At 31.6% G+C, this 10,079-nt stretch overlaps 1 protein-coding gene across 4 annotated transcripts in view; it reads right to left on the bottom strand.

The window, feature by feature from the left end:
* Positions 1-10,079, bottom strand: part of rhea (Talin_middle and talin-RS domain-containing protein rhea) — a 114,200-nt gene that overhangs the window by 43,231 nt on the left and 60,890 nt on the right. The window lies entirely within an intron of this gene.

Raw genomic sequence — 10,079 nt, 5'->3', positions numbered from 1 at the left:
TTATTATATATTATATAATAACAATAATAGTTATTTCAATAATAATTCTTTATGAAACTTATTTAGCTTCTCAGAAAATCAATTTTTTAATCTTCAAATAAATTGATTTTTTGTGAAGCTAAATAAGTTTCAAAATGATAAATTACTGAAATAACAGGACTAGTGTCCCATAACAATTAATATGTAAAATAAGAAAAAATATTAATTTTTTTTTCCATTCAAAAATAATATACTTTAAAGTATTGTTTGATTTTACACCTTACAATTTTTTATGTTGCAATTAATGTTTCACAGTTATTAATTGCCTTGAGCTGACTTTTTATTATTTTATTCATTTAAGAGCAGCGAAGTTCTATTTTATTTTTTAAAAGTTTTTACAAATCCTAAAAGTGAAAAAGAAATACTTTTCAGTACCTTTCTGAACTTTGTTCGCTATGTTGCTACATACCGATTTTTTTTTAAATAAAGAAATTTTTTAACTACTTTTCCTCTTAACTATCACATTAAGAAAGTCCATTTATGATTTACTTAAAAAAAAAAAATGTTTTTACGCTATCGCACCTGGGCTTGATTAATGTTGAGTACGTTTTCTTATAATCAGTAAGAAATCATTTCTTAATAGAAATGAAACATTGATCTCAATTTTTGCTGAGAAATTCCAAAAAATAGTTTTAAAGAGACAGAGAGAAATAATTTTTTTTCTTATATTTCATCAACATTTAAATTAATTAGATGTAAATATAAAAGCCAGACGATTGAGTAAGAATACGAGGATAAAAATATAAACAGCCACACCTTATTAATCGATAAGTCGCTAATTAATTTCAGTTCATAGGCTCGAGTTTATTAAATAACTCGTTTTTAATACGGAAGGTATGGATATTTATTTGGTAAAGTTGAAGTATATATGATAAATATTACAAAATATTTACTATTCAGTAGAAAGGCCTAGATATAGTATTGTAGGTGAAAATGGACGGGGCTGTATAGAGATGAAGCGGAAGAGGAGGAAGATCGGAGGCACACAATGGAAGGGGGCTTTTCTTTTAGAATAGGGTCGATACTCCCAATTACAATATTGGACTCCGGCATCTACGTACATATCTAAATATATGTATATATGTATCATCTTCATGCATATGCTAAATAGGATTTTAATAAAAAAATATTATACAAATACAGGTTTATATACTTGCAACAATTAAGTTATAGAAAAAAAAATGAGCAAAATAACGGAATTAACGAAAATTGTTATTACTTTTTTTTTTTGTTACTTAAAAAGAGGTCTTGTTACATACTTCATCAACAAAATGTTGACTATAGTTATAGTTAACTTTTTAAACAAAAAACATTTTTAAAGAACTGTATTTAGATTTTCAAAATATAATTACGTTAGTTAATAACCTATAAGAATTCAGCAAGATAATAAAAATATTTTTCCTAATACCTTTTCTTCCAATGATATATTTGTGAAAAATAACGTAAGTAAAAGTCATCTATGGGTGAATCTCAATTAAAGGGCAATTTTCAGCGAAAACAGTAAAAATACAGAATTTTCTTATGTCTCTTAGCTAAAATCACTATCAAGCAAAACTTTAAAACAAAACCTACTATTAAAATTTTAATTTGAAATGTTGGCGTAAATTATTATGCAAGGCCAACAAGATGCCATGACAATGAGTTCAGAACAGTAAAATGAACATTAGAAGATAAATAAATATTGAATCATTCTTTAATTATTAGTTTTAAAATAGCATTTCATGATAATAACGATCAATAAAACGCAATTTATTTTTTTAACAAAAGGATACTAAATATATTAAGCCATGGCAATGGCAATTCTAAAATTACTGGCGTTATATTTTTTTTCCGGCCGGCTCCTGTGAATGAGATAACAGTGAAAGAGATGGTCAAGGTCACATTTACAATTTCAGGATTGCTACAACACTTCAGAATCCCGGAAGTAATTAAAGTTTCTGTTTTTAATTTGAGGTTTTCTTAGTCTGAGACAATATATGTTTTGTCTGACACATATTTCGAAAAATCTTACTTCCTGTGAGTAACACGATGAAAATGTAGCTCTGACAGCCTTGGCAATGAGAAATGAAGTGCTCATGATCAGTGAACATTGCAATATAATTAATTCATCATGTCTACCAGAGAGAAAATCTTACCGATGTCGCATTATACCCACCATGGACATATAATGATCCTTGGAAATCTAATAGGGCTTAAAACATTGCACGGTGTTTGATAATCACCCTTTTAAAGCGTTGCTTAGTTTCATAGCAACTTTGCTTAGCATATGGAACCGGCAGATTAAAAATAGGTACGCAAAGTTTCATAATCATTTTGAAAACCCTGACAGCCTATGCGTAATTGTTGTAAATCCAGGTGCAGTAATACTGGATTGTACATGTACAATGGACGAGTGTAAACAGGCCTGGCAGGGGACACAGCCTGCAGTTATAAATAGAGCAAGTCAAGTTCACGGCCACCTGCTTACTGCTTACCAATGAACGGCCAACTTCTGGAGCTCCTGGAAGTACGAAAAAAAAAAGACAAGAAACCTTCGATCTCTGTGCCAGGACTGTTTTAACTACTTTTTGCTTTCTTAATTACTTAAAGTAGAAGCGGCATGGTCATCGGACGAATTTTATCGAGATCTCATTAAATTTATGCGTCTTAGAGCATCTGAGTCAAGTGTTTTTAATAAAAATGCTGTGTCGTTGTTGCACTATTTCTAAGAACTTATGGTTTTCCTAAACGTCAATGCTTTATTTTTTTAGATGAAACATTAAAGGCTATTATAAGTTCGAAGACAAATAATAGGACTTTGAGAAGTTATAAGTCTTTGAACTTATTCAATCTATCGTAAGAAGAATATGAGTGAAGATCAAAACCATTCTTGTTAGATTTACTTTTTGAAGTTGATTCCTTGCCAGTGTATGCGCAGTGGTAAGTTTGGAACCCGCGGGCTTAATCTAAGCATTCATGATTTTTTTTTTTAGTTCTTCAATACTTTTTTAGACTAAGCATAGCCCCTTTACATATGTTTGTTGCCAACTACCTGTCACTCCAGACACGAGCCCTGATGATGACATGCCATGTGGGCCTAAACGTGGGTTATAAATAGGTGTTTTACTGTTTAGTGATAATTTTTGACCAGTACCACCATGATGGTATATGAAAATACACTCGACTAATTATTTACTAACAATTTTTTTTAAAAATAAATTAGTTAACAGCTTCTTCAAATTAAAGCTAATACATTGAAAAACCATGAGTTTGACCTTTAAATGACATTAGTTATGACGACATCGGATTTGAAGGGAGGGAACAGCCAATACAATCTCGATATAGATCTGACACCATGTGGCTACTACCAGCAGCTAAATAAGAGTGGTTAAGTATACTGTGGACCATCTGGCGGCAGCAATACAATTTCATTCTAGAATTAAGTCATCAACTTAATAGAGTTTATCTACAATTTAGAAGTGTATAAAATGTCGTAAATGAGTTATAAAAGTTTTCAAACTAAGTCCATAATGTCATATTGAATGTAACGAATCTGCTTTTACGCTGCCACAAGACTCTATTTGAATTCGGTGAATAGCTATCCAAATTTGATTGAGGAGGCCAGAATACAGTGATGGATTGTGGTGCCAATTGTTTGAGTAGCGCTCGAATAAAAATAATAAAGGAATGGTGAAGAACAAAAAGTGAGACCATTAATGAAATAGTTTTCGAAAGCAATTAAAAAAAATACTGAGGGTAAGGAGCTCATAGAAAAAGTTCCACATCCAAAAGAATACACTGGACCATGGTTATACCACGAATTCGGATATAACGCGAATCTAACTCTAGTCCCATTCTTATAAATCGATAAACTTCATTTTTACTACACAATGATTGATGTGAAATATATTTTATTTAAATATATTCAAACAACTTGAATTATATTAATGTGTGCATAGACCTTCCAATGATTTTTTTTGCCTCCGCTATAGCACTGGATCTATTCCCCCATAATAAGGATAGTACGTCTTTAGAGTAATTTATTTATTTATGATGATAATTTATGATGGATCATAGTAGCATTTTGCACTTTTAAAAACTTAAGTTCATTCCCTTTCCGAATTCAACAATAATATCAAAGAAACGATATTATAGAATCTATTAAAGGTGTACCGTGAAAATCGCTCCCGAATAGTGTTCGATTGAGCTAATAACTTAAATAATAAAACAAATTCTGTAATTCGCATTTTAACCTGAAAATAGAGAAACCAAAACAATAAAAGTGGTTCTGCAAAACATTTTAGAGACCAAAAGCCAGTATAATCGTATCGATCTATATCGAAGAATTTAATAATGCTTTACAAATACAGCATATGTTTTACGTTGGACATGGGGTAGAAGTTTTAAAAATTAGAAAAAGTTAGTGAACGGTGAGCAGGTTTGAAAGTGAGAGCAAAATAAAGAAACTGTTAACTAAACACTATGCAAAACTTCGTTTGAAGAAATGGACTGGACTGTTTCCTCTCTTAACATTTTGCGGCGGTACCATGATGGTTTGAGGACGCATGACTGCAAATGGGGTTGGGGTTAGGATGTTAGACACTGGGGTTGATAATGTTACCGGTTCACGTCAACAATTTATGACTTTCATTTGTTGAAAAGTCAACAAACAACTGGTTAAAATTGGATAGAAACCTCTGACAATAAAAGGAGATAACAATTTTAAATAAAGTTATGTCTCAACACGACTTTAACACTAACCACAAAGGTAGGATCACAAAATAGTGGCTAGTAGGAGGAGAGTAAATAATTATGGAAGGGCCTCCGTAATTATCAAATCTCAACGAAATTAATATACCAAATGTTGCCAACACATTACAAATGGCAATATTGCAATGTTTAGTCGTGCTTTATCCAACGTAAAAAGATAACTTGAACAGGGTATTTATGATCTTTACTTTAACACGTTAAAGCGTGTTAAATGGAAAAATTAATATTAAATGGAGAAATAATCCCTTCTTTTATCAGGTTAGGACGATATATAACATGGTTGAGAGTCTGTTACTAGGTCTGTTAAATGGAGAATGATGCCATGCAACAGACCAGCTGAGTCACAGTTTTGTTTGTTATGTTAGGTTACTAGTTAGTGTTTTGATTGTGTTAGATGTTTTAATAACTCATAAAGCAATGGATGACAATAATAATAATGTAATGACAGTTGTCAATTAGATAATCTTGATTCTGTTCCTCACCAGTTAGAAGATCAACAAGGAACTCAGTGACCAAACTTTCACACAACTTCCACTTTTGGAATGTTGTAATAAATTACTTTAATCAAAACTTATAAGTAAACAATAACAAGAATTTTTGGAAGAAAAGGATCTAAAAAAAAGTTGCTCAGAAAATCCGCTAGGAGCTTATTTATTTAACATAACATTATATAGGACTGCTCACAACCCTATACTTATAACATTTAATATGATAAAATATTTTACATTTAAACACAACATCATGAATATCCCTAATGAAGAGCATTTGTATAGTAAATTTTAAATTAGATCCTAAATATTCTACCATCTCAGTTTAGCATGAGGATATCATTTTATTTATATAACCAAATAAAGTCCAGGGAGTGGATCTGTTTAATAATATCATATGAAGGTATTTATATTATTGTTCGAAGGTTTACGACTTTCAACTTTTTAATATGTGATTTATACCCTTTATACCTTCATGTCCTTGAAAAAGCGTACAATGTCATCTTTTAAACAGTCGTAGATGCTGAATCGTTTGTTTTCAGCTTAGAGAAGTCACTGGGTGCCGAAGTACAAGCCACAGGGAGAATTTGAGATTATGTAACATTGAAAATTTTTTTACGAGGGCGACTGTTTCAGAGACGACGTTTAGACCAATGATGTCACGGAGAATGCTAAGAATTAATTAAAGTTAATGCTTTTCCTCACATTCGTCTACTGTTTTTTCTTATATGTCGCAGTACCTATAAGCGTATATCTCAGCAGGCATAAAGTCGACCAACAACAAATACTGGGATCAGTAGAACTTTTGTGGGTGAGGCGAAAAGGAATACCACCACTCGCGTGTGTGTGGGAATTATTGAACATAAGGAAGCCTATTAAGCTCGTTATACACACTATTACACTTCAGCTAATTGAAATACTTTAAAAGTTAATGCCTAAAAAATATACGGCGGCCATTTTAAGCAGGGAGTGATAAACTTTTTACCATCTTATTTTTCAATCATTTTTACTAAAGAAACCGTTGATAGAAATTAATTAAACCTACTTTTAGATACAGGTAAATTCAAAGTTGTTATTACTCGACTAGATGACCTTCAGTGCTTTCCCAAGGACATGGCGGGGAACTGGTATAAAAGGGACAAAGACTGTCACAGCTTCTTCAAAACTACTTAGATCTAAGTGATCACAGTGTAGGAAAAAAGGAAATGGTTAACACTTGAAATGATATCTCAGTTATAGAAAAGTAACGGAATTGAATATTCTCAAAAGATAGAGAGAGATCTTCTAAGATGTCTCGAAATTCTAAAAGGAGACTTTACTTTTACTTTGTAAAACTGCCTATAGGAGAAATCGCAATATTTTACAAATATGAGATAATTATAATTCGACAAATACGATAGAAATTTGCAGAAAACTCTTTTAAAGATTTATTAAATTAAATATTAAAAAAAAATTTGTTCTCGGCGTCCCTCACGAATATTAGAGTGAGCATCAGAGGGATAAAAGATACCATCTTCCTTTTAACTCCATACAACCCACTTCACAGTATCAACAAAATAACAGTAGCCATATAGAGAAGAAAATTCTATTAACAATGGAAGGAAAGAGAGAAAGGCGACATCGAGTTGGGAATTATTTTCAGTGTGTCAGATGAGGGAGGGGAATAGTGATGAGGGATAAACTGGACCCTTATCGAGGGCGATGTTTGCAGGACCGCTAGTAGCTGGGGAGCGTCGTTAGGGTTGCCAAGGCGACCAACCGCCCCCGAACCGCCGCCGTGGCCTTCCAAATCATCTGATACTCTCATATTGTACCGCCAGTTCATTTCCTAACTACTCTAAAAACTTGTTTCCCATTTTACGATCAACTATCCCTCTCTCCTTCAATAACATAATGACCGAAAAAAAACAAAAAACTAAATTAATATGATTAAAGATTTGATACAAAAGCATCACACACATGTCACCTAAACCCAGACAGATAAATAATTACTTTTCTTAAATAAACGCAGAAGATGAAATATATATTTTATTTCAGATCTCATTTAATGACACTTAGTGAACTCGGTCAGTGAGGAGTAAGCGTTAGGAAATGGCGGAACAGTCAGCACTGACTGCACTGGCTTTGTTAGGATTACTAAAGAGGTTAAAATACTACGTCCAGGGATATTAGTGCAGTGTCAGAAAAATGAGGAGGAGAAATTTATGTTTCATGGTAGTTCTTTCATCTCTAGAAAATGGGTAGACGTAGCTTAAAACATTTCAAGTGAAAAATTGTCGAGAGTAAGCTATCCTATAACAAATATATTAATATATTCCAAAGCTAAAACAAAAGAAAAATACAGTGATAATTTACAGTTTTTATTTTTTTAACTTGGGGATAGACATTCCGTTTCCATTTTAAAAAGATACCCAGAAAGACGAATGCCTTGCAACGTCAAGATCAGCTACCACATCTAAAAACCGAGTTAAATGAGATTTAAAAATAAGAATTTGTTATAAAAACTTTTTAGTTATTTCCATTTATCAGGTAAAAATCGCCGATAGTTTTTTAAGGTGAACCTTATAGGCCAAGGTTCTTTAGTTTAAGGTTTTTCTTTAGTAAGAAAAATAGGCCAACAAGGTACAGGAAAAACCATGTAGATTTCAATATTTTCAAACTCGACCTATTTCGGCCATTTTCTTACTTTCCCGCCTTCTCTAGAAGTATAGGATTGACATGAATTCCACGAGCTTGATAAATATAGAATGACTAACTCAAAATATAATAAGGTGATTTTCATAAGCGATTGTACACAGGTGAATAAACATTCCTCAGAAGGTGAATAACAAGGTCATCAAGATTGAATGCTCCTAATTGCGAACGTAACTTTCAACTGCAGGAAGTACCAAAATGGTTTCTGCAAGGGTAAACTTTTTACAACAACCTCTACTGCGGGCTGCATTGCAAGTACAGATGGACACACTGAAATAAATTTATCAAGAACAATGGTTCCTAACCAAGGACCATAGATGGGCCGGCACATATTTTATAGTAGGAACTACTTTGAAGGGTTTTAACCGACGTATCCTCTATAATACTACCTCATAATGCAATTTTAACCAACCTAATTTTTAAATATTTTTCCGGAGGGGAGTCCACTTTGGTACAGACTTCGCAGCAATGTGGGGCGTACATAGTTCAATTTCTGGATTAGTGGTTCTAGACCTCTATGGGTTGGAAACCGTCAGCAAGGACTAATATTATCTGATAAAAAATATAGTTATTTTGTTATTAAAAGTTTTAAATCATAACTTCTATTTCAACATGCCGTATAACTTAAGCGTTAACACTATCTAACTCCACGGATTGAACAAGATAGATGGTATAAATTCATTGGCTTGTACCTCATAGGTTGAACAAGATGGTATCACAGGCTACTAATAAACTAATGGAACAACAAACACAATCATCAGGCTGTCACTTATGAAATTTGCATTCGAATCAAATTGAATATTGAGGATCTGCTTACATTGTCCATTCCAACACCGTCCATCTGTTCAATGTCAGTTGTTAGTGAACCCTCGTCAATCTCGATTATGAATTTATAACTCGAATCTTAGAAATATTATTTTTAATATGAAAATATATTTTTATACTTATAATGATGAAGAGATAGTTGACCGTGGATAAATTATATGAGAAGATGGTTGGAGGTATGGTCAAAATACAACACAAATAAATTTAAATAACTTATTTAATAGTGCCAACGTTTCGGCCAGAATTTCTAGCCTTCATCAGGGCTAAAAATAAAGAACAAGATAACAACCAATGAATACAAAAATAAAATAAAATATAAACAGAATGACGTAGAGTAAATAATTGTACAGAATGAAATTAATAAAATTAAAGTGATGAACGAAGTGAAAAAAAAAAATGCATATATAGGTAATTGAATAGGTAAGTAAAAATAACATAATTAAGGAAATAAAATAGAAATTTTAAGTTATATAATGCATAGGAATATGAATATATTAGTTTATTAATAATTTAAAAATTAAAATTATGGTAAGAAAAATAAAATTGAGAGATAGAAAATATATGTAACTTATGAAATATGTAACCATAATATTAGAATAAAGAAACAAAATATGAAGTTAAGTTAGAGTAAAGAAGTGTATAGAAAGAAAAACAATAATAATATATGGTGAACATAACTAATAACATGGGTTAGGAAAATTAAAAAAATAATAGAGAAGAAAGGGGTAAAAGAAAGGAAAAAAGAGAATAAAACGCTTTATGTTTTATTGTCTTTTTTCCTTTCTTCCTATCAGTTCATAAAAATTATTTTTTATGAATATAATTTCATTTCAATTGATAAATAAAATACCCATGACGATTATTTTAAAAAATCAAAACTATGGACATAGTCATATCTTAATATCTCATCAGTTCTAAGGGATGGAATTTACTTGTGAATCTAATTAAAACACATCAGTGAGTTGTGAGTGAAGTGCCTATCAAAACGAAAGTTTAAGACACATCAGATAAATTGACTTCATGTTCACGCAAACAGATATAAGTTTTCCATATGCTGACATGAACGGAATGTACATGTAAGGACCCGTAACATGGATTTAAGGCACTAGGCTACTAAACCAAGTTTCCGTATCCATAGTCATTAGCTTCACTAAAAACCTAACCATTTGTTTAAATAGTTAAAAAACTTACACATAATATGAACTGGAACTAAGAAAAAGTAAAAAACATAACAATATATTCTATTTAGTAAAATTTGTTCTAAATATTTCCAGAGTAATTTGA

The sequence above is a fragment of the Halyomorpha halys genome, unplaced genomic scaffold (assembly GCF_000696795.3).
Source record: "Halyomorpha halys isolate HHAL.00 unplaced genomic scaffold, Hhal_1.1 Scaffold94.1, whole genome shotgun sequence".
Lineage (NCBI taxonomy): Eukaryota > Metazoa > Arthropoda > Insecta > Hemiptera > Pentatomidae > Halyomorpha > Halyomorpha halys.
Note: the sequence above shows the minus strand (reverse complement) of the source record. Positions and strands in the feature narration are given on the sequence as shown.